This window comes from Urtica dioica, chromosome 11 (assembly GCF_054948205.1).
Source record: "Urtica dioica subsp. dioica isolate 48M chromosome 11, U.dioica_male_clone48M_v1_H2, whole genome shotgun sequence".
Taxonomy (NCBI): Eukaryota; Viridiplantae; Streptophyta; class Magnoliopsida; order Rosales; family Urticaceae; genus Urtica; species Urtica dioica.
Window position 1 is genome coordinate 8620780 of NC_142766.1, and position 13524 is coordinate 8634303.

Genomic DNA, 13524 nt, shown 5'->3' on the forward strand with positions numbered 1-13524 from the left:
TAATGATATGTAATTTTCATACTTATGTTTTTATATGGTGTATAATTTATTCAAAAAATAAATTTTCTAATATATATGTAATGAAGTTTATTAATTTTTAAATTTTTATAATTATATTTTTATATGTTAAATTAGAATTTGTAACTAACTAAGGCATCTTAATCTTAACGTTTGGAATTTAGCCAACATTTGAAAAATTATGGGAAAATAGCCAAATGTATGAGGTGGCAGTTGGGGTAATGGATTAAAATTCCAAATGTGTCCTTAAATCAATTTAGCGGTTTTTTTTTTCTTCTAGATTCATCAATTTCTCTATCTTTTGGTATTGAATTCGTCACTTTCTTTCTCCTATTTTTTTAAACATATTTTCATCAAAACTTAAAAAATTCATATCTATCTCATATGAACTCGAATTGAGAGATTCCAAATCCTACGAATTCGTGGCGCGAGATCTTCAAAAGTAGAAAAATCACGTTACTGTCTTAGATATGAATATAACTGAATTTTTTTTTGAAATAAAAGTCATTAGAAACACACATAAATATGACGCATTAAACATGATTTTTCATCAAACACAATTGATCTATTTTTGAAGATCTCGACGCCCCGAATCCGTAGGATTTGAAATCATTCAATTTCGAGTTCGTAGGAGATAGATATGAATTTTTGAAGTCTTTATGAAAAAAATGTAGGAAAGAAAGTAGGAGAGAGAAAGTGACGAATTTAAAAGCTAAGGTCATAAAAGTAATTTTTATTAGTTATCACTTATATCACCTAAACTGTTTGGCTATTTTTCTAAAAATTTGCAAACGTTGACTATTTCCAAAATATGAATATTTTTATTGGCTATTAAACTACGATGCCCAATAATTTATTATTAATTTATACTAAATATTACACGTAATTAATAAATAAAATATAATTACATTATTATATATATATAATTAGACATATAATTAGTAATTAAGGAAGTTACGAAATTTAATAAAAAAAAACATATTCTTAGACTATTCTCTTTAGTGTAAAGTTTGGTGGTGTATCATTAAAATAAAATAAAAATTTGGTGTAAAAGTTATACTATATTTGATATGAAAATTACATTAAATATAGTGTTATCAATTTGGAGATGCCCTTTATAGTCAAGACATCAATTTTTTTCTGCTTGCAATGATTTGATAAATTCTTTACAGGGCCACGCTTGAAAATGGCTTATCATAATTTTTTCTACCCACGTGTAAGCTCTTATAGACAAAAATAAATTAACCAGAAAATTTTAACCCACGTGTAGCTCTTGCAGACACAAATATTATAAACCAAAAACTCAGGAGGATGATTATGCTAAGTATATTTAAAAACACAAAAAAAAAAAAAACTAGTGAACCAAAATACCAAGCATTTGTATATCCTTAATATAACATCAGAAGCCTATATTTTCTTATTCACCGTACGATTCGTTTCCTTCCTCGAACAAATTGTTCACTAAATTCTTTCTTTCCAAACCATATTTTCTAGTTTTTTTTTTTTTTTTTTTAAAACGTGGACGGCATCACGAGAAGTAACATTAACACCCTCACGTATGACGAATGAACACCGTGGTTACAAAGAAGTAATATCATTAAGAGCACCACGGACGGCACAAGGCGGGACAAGCCCCGACCACCGAGCCTCCGTATTAACAAAAAGGGCATATTTAGCCAAGTTATGAGCAAACATGTTACAAGAGCGGGGGATAAAAATAAAAGAAGCATCCAAAAAGTTCAACGAACTAACCTTGATGTCTTCTAGTAAAGTACCAAGCTCCGTAGGAGGGATATCTCTTTTCTTAATCGCATTGACTACACGGAGACAGTCGGACTGCACCACCACCCGTTCGAGGCCCAAGCCTTTAGCTAGATCAAGTCCTTGAAGGATGGATTTCGCCTCCGCAAGCTCCGACGAGAGCCCAAGAGTTTTAGCCGCAACCTCCGAAGCCAACACCATACCCCGGTTGTTTCGAATCACACACCCGGATCAATAGCGACTGCCCATCACATCCACCGCCGCGTCCACACTAATCGCACACACCCCGGGGTTCGGAGGAGGCCAAACCGAGACCGTATCCTTGCTGCCCTCACTTTCCCTTGGCTTGTTAGCCTCACGATAGGCCTCAAGGAAGCCTCCGGCCTAATCAACAAGAGCCTCGGTAGACCACTTCGAATTCCCGGAAAGAACTTTGTTTCGATGGTTCCATATTTCCCACACCAAGACAATAAGGAATTCAAAGTTACTAACCTCGATGGATTCTGAAATTTTAAGGAAGGTTCTCACCACGTCTTTCCCTCGGCTGTTTTTAATGATCACGTCGAAGTTCGTTAGAGCCCACACTTTTTCACCCAATTACAATCCCATATACCATGATTGACCGTTTCCGGTCTTCCATGACACAATGGGCATTGGTCGTTATTGGCGATTTTTCGCTGATAAATGAGAGACATCACCGGGATCCATCCTTTGCAAACTCGCCAAATAAAGAGTTTAATCTTCCGGGGTACCGAGAGTTTCCAAAGACTGTTCCACCAAGTTGCCGAGGCCGAGGGGGTCAAAGAGCTCGGCCTCACCAAGGAGATACACGCACGCCAATAGCCGCTCCTCACCGAATACTCGCCGTCTTCGGAAAAGTGCCATCGGAGAATATCGGCCGTCCCCCCTCTACTCTCCGGAGAATATCGGAGAATACCGCTATTCAAAAAGCGGTGACCAAGTTTTGGTGGGGCAATAGCGGGGAGGAACGAAAAATCCATTGGTGCAAGTGGGATGAGCTTACTAGACATAAGAGCGTGAGATAAACCAAGTTCCCTACCACCGTACGATATAGACTAGGATCGGGCAGAGGAGACCCGTAAGATGGAGAATAGAAGGCATTGGTTTCAAGCGGAGTGTCAACATTCCTGTTGTCAGTGAGAAGAGTGCGCTAAAAGCCCTTCGGAGAGAATGCCACCTCTATACCCATCAATAATTGGTTTCAAGTCAGACTTCAATGATTCAGTCCCATCATAATCATCACTGATAGTAATCATATCATCAACGTACAAGGAAAAAAGGATGCAACATGTACTTGTCCGCTTGACAAACAAGGCAGAATCATGCTGACTATGAAAAAAACCAAGAGAGGTGATCACGATGGAGAACTTCTCAAATCAAGCTCGGAAGCTTGTTCGAGACCATAGAGAGCTTTGCGCAACTTGCACACATGAACATGCTGGTGTGCAACACCCGAAAAATGTGTCATGTAGACCTATTTGTGAAGATCACAATACAAAAAAAACATTCTTAACATTCATCTAAGATATCTTCTGATGAATGAAAGCCACGACAATCAGAGTGCGAATGGTCGTCATCTTCGCAACTGGCGCTAAAGTCTCTTCATAATCCATACCATACTCATGTGAATAGCCTTTTGCAACTAGACGGACCTTATATCGCTCCACGAACCATCATATTTGGTATTGATCTTATAGACCCAATGAGAGCCAAAGGGTCGCTTCCCTAACGACAGCAGTACGAAGTCCCAAGTGTGAGTATGATGTAGAGCATTAAGTTCCTCAGCCATAGCAGTATGTCAAATGAGGTCAACAAACAGCCTCTCTATAGGTTAAAGGCTCATACAGAGAGTGAATAGACAAGAGAAAGAAAACAAACGCATAAAAGTATGAGAAATAAGAAAAGTCATAAAGTTTAGTGGACTTACTAGGACGAGTGGGCTGACGCCGAAGAGGATCGCACACAATCTCATGAGATGATTGACAAGTAGTGGGCGATGAGGTCAGATGAGAGGCCATATGCGTCTATATGTTGAGAACTAAAGTATCAGAGTCTGAGGGTGGAGCCTTGTTAGTATCATGATCGACATGATCATTACAAATAAGATCTGAGTGTGTTATGTGATGTTAACTATCAGGAATAGAGAAGAATAGAATATTCTCTAAAAATACGACATGGCGAGTGACATACAATTTTTAACTAATCAAATCAAAACAACGATATCCCTTTTGACCAGTACCATAACCTAAAAACACACACAAGACATACTTAGGAGACAATTTTGTACGCTCAACATGAGGTTGGAGAACAAAACATGCACAACCAAAGACATGTTCCCATACAACTTCTCGAAAGGTGACAAACTTGAATTGTGATAGGTTAGAATTCTATTGATCAGATAAGCAGTGGTAAGAATTGCTTCCCCTTAAAAACACACTAGGAACATCACATGACAACAAAAAAGAGCGGACTGTTTCAACAAGATGACAGTGTTTCCTTTCGACATGACCGTTTTGTTGAGGAGTGTTAGTACATGAAGTTTGATGTATTGTCCCATCAGAAGAAAATAGCTACAAAAAACTCGTTAGAAGTGTATTCACTCCCCAAATCAAAACAAAAACATTTCTAATCGCGGAGAATTATGTTTTTATGAGAGCTCAAAAAATCACGAAAACTGGTAAGAAAGTCATATCTACGTTTCATTAGGTAAACTCAAGTATAACAAGTGAAAACATAAATAAAAGAATCACAATACCTAGAACCCCCGTTAGTGGCCACATGATAGGGTCCTCACACATCATAATGCACAATGTCAAAAGGAGCAAGAGAAGAGGGAATGCTTTTAGAAAATGGTAAGGCTGAAAATTTGGCCAATTTATAACCACTTTAATAAGAGATATCATGAGTGTGCAAATTTTCTAAAGCTCCCGTAGAAACCAAAAAATGCAAACGAGACGCATAAACGTGACTCAAACAAGAATGCCATAGATAAAAATAAGAGAATGGAGGACTCAATTGAAAAGAGTACAAATCCCCACTAGAGGCTGTAACAAGTGATACTTTGAGTTTGTCTAAGACATAGAGTTCCCCCCCCCCCCCCCCCCCCCCCCCCCAAATAGACGGCTTGTCCGAATTACTTTATGAGATCGCGAATCTTGAATACAACAGTCGGAAGAAGAAAATAGATTGAATAAATAGATTTACACAATTGACTAACATAGACAAGATTTAAAGTAAAACTAGGAATATAATAGACATTATAAAGGGAGACATGAGATGTGACAACATGATCAACACCTTTCAATGACATAGGAATACCACCAGCATTCATAATAGAAATAGAAGGATGATGAGACAATGAAACAAATGAAGACATGTAGAAATACATGTGATACTAGAAAATGACAGTGACAAACCCTTAGAAGATGAGACTGACATGGCATGAGGGTGCGAGACATGTAACTGCTCAAACAATTCGTGTCCATAGAAGAAATGCCCAAAATTCAATCGACCAAATTTCAAGAGCCTGAATTAGAAATCCAAACTTCCCCCAAAAAGATAATCTCTTATGCAAATTGAAATAAATTGCAAACAAACAACCAAAATGCCCAATGCAAAACAAAATACCCAAACAATTCGTAGCTGTGTGATTCACCGACAGAATGACTTAAAAAGCTCAGAACTACAATCCGACCGTTCAAAACATACCTTTGATTATCATGAATATTTTTTCAAATTCTATAATGATCCAACGGGTGACGAATGCAAAAACTCAATTTTGGATGGACTGAGTAGAGTTGTTGCGAAAAATACAATCCGCAATTCGTCACCCGACAGACAAACTTTAAGAGCCCAAAATTACAATCCAACCATGCAGAATAAAGGAATATGTGTCACAAATATTCTATTCAAATTTCACAATGATCCAACGATAAACGAATGTGAAAAACCGATTTTAGCGCTCTGATACCGATTCCTCTGGTGAGGTTGATTTCCATAGTTCGTCGGATTACGGTGTCCCGACTGCTGTTGGAAGCGATTCCTCTTGAACTGATTCCCTGTGTTTGAATTAGTTTGTGGTGGCGGCACTACAGTCAGAGGGGTTGGAGCTGAAATTGCCACATCTCCACGCCAAGCGTCGATCCTCAACGCCCTTTGAATTGCACTAGCGTAGGTTCTGGGCCCAGTGTCTCCGCTCTCCACCAACTTCATGATTTCAACGTTCAAACTGTGCATAAGCTTTTTCTTCCGTGCTTGATCAGTCGGAACCACGGACGTAGAAAACTTTGCCAGCTCGTCAAACTTTGCAACGTATTCCGTAACACACATCTTCCCTTGGCGCAGATTCATGAACTCTCGAATCTTGCCGGATGTGCTTGCCTCGCTCAGGTATTTTTCGTGAAATAGGTTGATGAAGTGTACCCATGTCATGGTCTTCACATCCTCTGACATGACAGTTACCTCCCACCAGCTTCGGGCCTCAGAAGTCATCTGGTAGATCGCGCAAGCTACGCGCTCCGCGTCGGACAATTGCATGTAGTTGACGATCTGTTGGATCCTCTTGATCCAATTCTCAGCTGTTACAGGGTTTGGACCTCCTTCGAACACTGGTGGCTTCTGCTTCAGGAATCGTTCGTACACTGGCTCTCCTACAACAGGGGCTACCTCAGGAATACGGTAGTTCAGCTCCTCCGCTCTCACTACCGGTAAGGCTGGAAGAGGTCCTTGAGCTTGGTTCTCGGCAACTAGAGGAGGATCCGGTTGAACCTGCCGATCCATTTGCTCAAGCAGCAATGCCATCAAACGAGTCTGTCTCTCCGTTTGTTCATCCCTTTGCTGCGTTTCTCTAGCCTGTCATTCCAACGATTGCTCTATCCTTGCGATACGAGCGTCAAGACTTTCCCCTTCTTCCGCCATTACTCCCAGATTCTGAAGGGATCTCATAAAAATAGCCAGGTCAGAAACTAAGGGACGCCAAAAAGCTCAAGATAGCATTTCATACACTTCAACGAATTCAAACGGGAAACACAGCACACCGACACATTCACACCCTCATATTCCTAGTAACCATAGAAAAAAGGTCACACATTAGACACTCAGACCGTAAACAAGATGCTCAGTCGACTAATAGATCCCACAGTCTACAGAAAATACTAAACCTGTGGCTCTAATACCAAAAAATCTGTCACGACCCGTAAGACACCCGTTGTCCTTGGATCGCGACCTTTCCCGTAACTATTTTAATAATCCATTATATTTCCAACCGAAAGTGGAAAGAAAACATTTCAAACATACTTTACATACACGCTTTTATCAAACGTACAACGAAAATAAAATTAATTTACATATAAAGAATAGCAAGGGTTCCTAGAGCTAGTTCGCTAAAAACCAGTAAATTTGTTCGCTTCTAAAAGAGTTACAAAAATGCGGACTACCCTAGCTTCCTATTCGTAAGCACGGGCCCATAATCGTGCTAACTGAGTTTCAAAACGTACAAAGAGTTTCGGGCTGGTTATCTATAAGTTATTATATTACAGGAGTTCTTTCAAAAGCTATATAAAAACTTTCACGAGCATACAAGCTCGGTTTTCAAAAACTGATACCCATTCTCAAAAGACATTTCCTATGCCACAGGCCGTCATGAGATCTTCCTCGAATAGCACTCCTGCTTCGCCTGAGTTTTTCCTTTATCTACAAGGAGATGGATTTATGGGGTGAGTCACACCGACTCAGTAAGCAGGATATCTAACCTAGCACTACATGAGATACACATATGCAGATGATGAATGCAAATGACAGATTCAAAAGAATAAATAAGTTCAATCATTCAATCAACAGAGACATAACCAGTTTTAGAACTCAGTTATAAAACAATCAAACACAGAATCGTATAGGAATCCGGCTAATAACCGTCTTCCTAGAAACTCATCAATCTCACTCATCTCGGCGCCTTATATCAGTGGACTGGCCAATCAACACTTCATTCCACAGCCGTTCATAAGAGATGAGTAAACCATTCCGAGAACTCGAGCGTAGTCCTCGGAAGGCCTAAGTTTTAACGTCTGGGATCCACTAGCACATGTAAGAGGGCCTTAACGCGCATTTGGTAGAGGGGATCAAACCCTCACCAATCCCTGGTTGATCCAGGGTTCATATTCCCCTCGGGACAGGTAAGCCACCCATCGACTTACCTGAAGCCACCCGTCGACTTCCTATTAAAGGGTCTCTGGGGATGCCACCCACTACATTGCCGACAAGGGTTCATTGTGTTTTATAGAAGCTGTCCACAGCCTACATGTCTATCCTATTGCAGGAGGAGATCTTATCGGGATAAAGCCCGTCATTAACGTTATTAGTTCCACTGTATGGCTCTTTACGTATTTTAGAAAGAATTGTCAACAGCTGTGAAGCTGGACCTCTTCCTAGAACAGTTCCTCTCGGGATTGAATCCGGAGGATACCGTCTTTCCTCCTCCTGCTGCCCTCCTCATCAGGACAAGGGGTAAAACCTATTACAGAAGCTTAACATGGCTTTAAAGGCTTCAAGGTTCTTAACTCGCTAATCGTTTAACCCTATCATTTATTATCTTATTAGTTAGTGGCCGAAGCCTTATTCGGTCGTCTTGTCTAACTGTGGGTTTCTCTTGGTTTTAGGATTAAACGAATAAACATAAACAATTATTCTACTAGGCACCATTCCCCTTTTGGCGCCTCAAACCTAAATCCCACTTACCCGAAAAAGTTTATCGGAGAACTTGATAAATTTCGGAGTCTCGTTGCTTTACACGCTTCTCGAGACCTTTAGCACGTCCTGAAGCGTCAAGAGAACTAGAATCCGAAGTTGAAACTTCGTTAGTTATTGGATTTGAATCTACTTGAAGAAGATATGGTTCGTTGTCGGGATTAGATTCGAGTCGGTTCGGAATTCGAGAATTTAATTCATTATTTTTTGGTTTTTCGAAAGTCAAACTATGAGTCTTAAATAAATTAATTAATCCGAATTAAAATAACTGAGAATTCCAAAGTGAATAATTAAATTAAATTCTTAAACGTTGTAAAATAAATAATCATAAATTATTTATTTAAATAAAGGAAATACATTACATAATCAATCTAAGAGTATTTAAACGCTATAAGCGATTAAAAGACTCACGAGTTAATCGAGCTTTAACTTCGATAACTCTTTTCTTGAAAATTTCTAATTTCGGCTTCGTTGCTTTCGACTCTGCTGGTTCTCGCTCGTCCGTCTAAATCTGTAATCAGGTCGCGGAATCCGATAACGAGTCAATTTCATGATTCCAAACTCATAATCAATCCTGAAATTCAAATCCCGGCATCTGGACCCAAAACCCGAACTAAACCAAAAACCGTTCTCAACAAACCGGAAATCACAACGAAACTCAAACGACCCCGGATATACTTCAATTCAATCATAAACAACCACAAAATACTTAACGAGGCTCAAATTACGTTACGACACTTAACCAGCCAAAGCATTTCACACGACCAAAACAACACTTGGCCAAGACAAGACTTTCGGCCAAAAACAGTTTCACATGGCCGAACCCACAATTCAAACCAGAATATTCAGCATCTCATACACATCATCACAACCTCAGAAACAATTAAACAACAGGATTCAGAATTCAAACTATCCTCAAAACCATACACGGCCAAGACATCATATTTCAAGAAATTCGTCCAAAAATCATAACATTTCAAAACGAGGCTTCTCAACCAAAACCCAAATACTAAAAGAGTCATAACACGTCTCAGAATCATCAGTTAAAACGCACAATCAAAAAGCCCCAAATTCAAAACCTAGTTCATGAGATTTTCGGCAGAAATCCACTCAAACCAAGAAATCCGAAATCAATGGCTGGTGGAGAGAGCTCGGCTGGTGGCGCGCGAAGAGAAAAGAGGAAGAAAAAGAGAGGCGAGGTCGGGTGGTGATGGCGAGGCTCGGCGCTGATGATGATTTAAGCGAACAATTTTTTTTCTTTTAGCTTGCAGGTCTGAGAGTTTGAGCGCGCGGGAGAGACTAAGAAATAGAAAGAAGAAGAAAGAAAAAAGAGAAAGAAAGAAGAGAGAGAAGGGGGGGGGGGGGGGGGGGGGGGGGGGGGGGGGGAAGAAGTGTGGCCGAAAATGAGAGGATGAGAAATAAAACATCCATGTGGCAGCTCCTCCTCAAGCCACGTAGGAGACAAGTGGCTGCTCAACTACTAGACACATGTGTATCCAAACAGCCCATTTTCATTTTTTTTTCAATCCCGTCCCTCATTTTGTTGCACATAAGTCCTTCCAAAATAAAACTTCACAACTTCGTCCTTGATTAGTTGAAAATATTCTTGAGAAATAACCGAGAAAATTCTCACTAATTCCCGCTACCTTGAATATATTTAAGGGTTTTCAGAATTTATTTTTACTCTCGGGATTCTTAAATATCCGAGTATGTTCCGAATAATTTTATTCGGAAAGATAAAAATAATATCGAGTTTACTCGAATATTTTTATTCCAAAATTTCTTCAACCTTAAATATTACTTTCTTCTTCTCTTTTTTCCAAATTTATTATGAATTTCTTCTGAAATTCTAAAATTTCACTTAGAACGTGAAACGAGAAAGTATAGAGAGAACATCTCTGATAATCTGAAATGAGAGGGATTTTGAATTTTGTAATTCATTCAACACAAAGAGAGAAGAAAATTTCTTTTATTTATTAATGAGAGTAAATTTTTACATAATCTGACGTGTACAAAAGTCGGTCTCACACTTAAGAACATGCTTAACAGCAATCCAGTGCTCGGGTCCAGGGTTGGATTGAAAACGGCTAACTACGCCAACTGCAAGGCAGATATCTGATCTAGTGCAAAGCATAGCATACATGAGACTTCCTACGGCTGAGGCGTAAGGAATCTTTCTCATGTCATCAATCTCTTGTGTAGTCTTGGGAGACTGGTCCTTAGAGAGTGAGACTCCATACCTAAAGGGTGTTTGGCTTTTCTTGGAGTCTTGCATCGAGAAGCGATCCATCACCTTATCAATATAAGATGGTTGAGAGAGTGATAGAGTCTGGTTCTTCCGATCTCGAAAGATCTAAATCCCCATAATGTATGCGGCTTCTCCTAGGTCCTTCATATCGAATTCCTTTGCTAGCCAGATTTTAACCTCAGATAACTTACCCACGTCATTGCCTATGAGTAATATATTATCGACATACAATACCAAAAACACAACTTTGCTCTAGTGCATTAACCTGTAAACACAAGGCTCATCTATCGATTACTCAAAACCGAAGCTTTTTATAGCTTCATCGAATTTAATATTCCATGACCTAGATGCTTGCTTTAATCCATAAATGGACTTAATCAACTCAAAAACCTTGGTCCCTTGACCTTATTCCTCGAAACCGTCTGGTTGAGCCATATAAATGCGCTCATCAAGATTGCCATTCAGAAAGGCACTCTTAACATCCATTTGCCAGATCTCATAGTTGAGAGCTGCATCTATGGATAGAAGTATGCGGATGGATTTAAGCATCGCAAATGGCGAGAAGGTTTCTTCATAGTCAATCCCTTCTTTTTTGGTATAACCCTTAGCCACTAGTCGTGCTTTGAACGTCTCGACGTTCCCATCCGGACCCTTTTTCTTAATGTATATCTACTTACACCCTACGGGTTTAATCCATTCGGGAAGGTCTACAAGTTTCCAGACTTTGTTGACATACATCGAGTGCATTTCAACTTTCATGGTGTCAAGCCAAAGGTTTGATTCAGAACCAGCCATTGCATGGCTATAGGAAGCAGGGTCATCCATCTCAGAGACAACTACGAGAGTATCTCCGTAAGACATGTACTTGTCAGGCTTTTGAGTAGCCCTCCACTACGTCGAAGTACTACTTGACGAGGTTCTGATGAGTTAGGTCGTGTTTCAGTTGGGGTAAGAACAGTTCTTACAGATGAGGTAGAAGCATCCTCACCCAACTTTTCTTCAAGCACAATTTTGCTTCTAGGTTTTACATCTTTCATAAAGTCCTCCTCAAGAAAACGAGCGTTCGTGCTATCGAAAGTCTTGTCGTCCTCGGGACTATAGAATGTGAAACCTTTGGTTTTCTTTGGATATCCAACGAACAAACATAATTCTGACCTACTAGCCAACTTGCTAGTCTTTTGCCTTAGCACATGTGCAGGGCAGCCCCAAATTTGGATGTGGCCTAGATTTACTTTACGGCCAGTCCATCGTTCATAAGGAGTACCAGGAACCGTTTTAGACGGAACTTGGTTCAGAATGTAGGCTGCTGTTTCGAGGGCATATCCCCAAAAGGAAAGAGGGAGTGATGAGTAACTCATCATTGATCTAGCCATCTCCATCAAAGTTTGGTTCCTTCTCTCTAACACTCCGTTTTGTTGAGGTGTGCCAGGTGCTGTAAGCTGAGAAGCGACACCTTCTTCTTTAAGAAAGTCATCAAACTCTCCAGACATATACTCACCACCTCAATCAGATCGAAGGGTTTTGATCTGTTTGCCAGTTTGCTTTTCCACTAAAGCCCGCAAGACCTTAAATACGTTAAAGGTCTCGGATTTGTGTTTGAGCAGATAGACAAAACCGTATCTCGAGTAATCATTGGTGAAGGTAACGAAGTATTCGTATCCTCCCCATGCCTGTGTACTGAGCGGACCACATACATCAGAATGTACGAGTTCCAACAGCTCAGTGGCTCTTCGACCCTTGGCTGAGAAAGGTCGCTTGGTCATTTTTCCTTCTATACAAGATTCACAAGTAGGTAGTGAACCTATTGCAGAGAATTGGAGTGGACCGTCCCTCACAAGTCTCTTAATCCTGTCTAGATTGATATGACCAAGTCTTAAGTGCCAGAGATATGTTAATTTTATTAGATCAGAGTTATCAGAAAGTTTGATCCTCTTTGGCTCCCTAACTAGATCGTTATCTATTTCAGTGTCTAAAAGAGAAGGTTGCGTGGGATAAATGTAGAAAAGAGCACTCTTCATACATGCATCAGTGAGAAAAGAATTATCAGAAAACGAAATACGAATTCCATTCTTAATGAACTTTAAACAATAATCTTGCTCACGAAGATGAGCAACATATATTAAGTTCTTCCCAAAGGAAGGAACGAAATAAACATTATTCAAGTTTAAAGTGCAGTCTTCGAAAGACAGCATCACAGATCCCACAGCCTTCGCAGACACCAAGCTCCCATCACCCCATTTGAAGCAGAAATCGCCTTCCTCTAAGCTCTTCGTTTTCTTGAAACCAGTCAAGGAACAACAAATATGGTTAGTAGCAGCGGAGTCAAGAATCCACGTTGATACATTATCAGCTACTAAGCATGCTTCGGTAATTAGTACAATATTATGTTCCTTTGCTTTGAGGTAGGTAGGACAGTACTTTTTCTTGGCCTTGTAAGGTCTCTTCTTAGATCCAGAGGTGGAGGCTTTGTGCTTAGTAGCATATGCCTCTCCATGATTCTTCTTTCTCTTAGTGAGACCTTCAGCAGTGTCAAGCTCCTTCATGAGCTCGGTAACAGTGTTCTCTAGCTTGTTTATGGAGTAGTTCAGCTTGAAGGTGTCGAAAGATTCGGGAAGAGTCGCCAAGATGATATCTATTTTGGTCTCCCCATCAATCTTGGATCCTAGGATTTCCATATTATTCAGGTAACTAATGATCAGCATCATATGGTCCCTGATAGGAGTCCCAACCTTCAT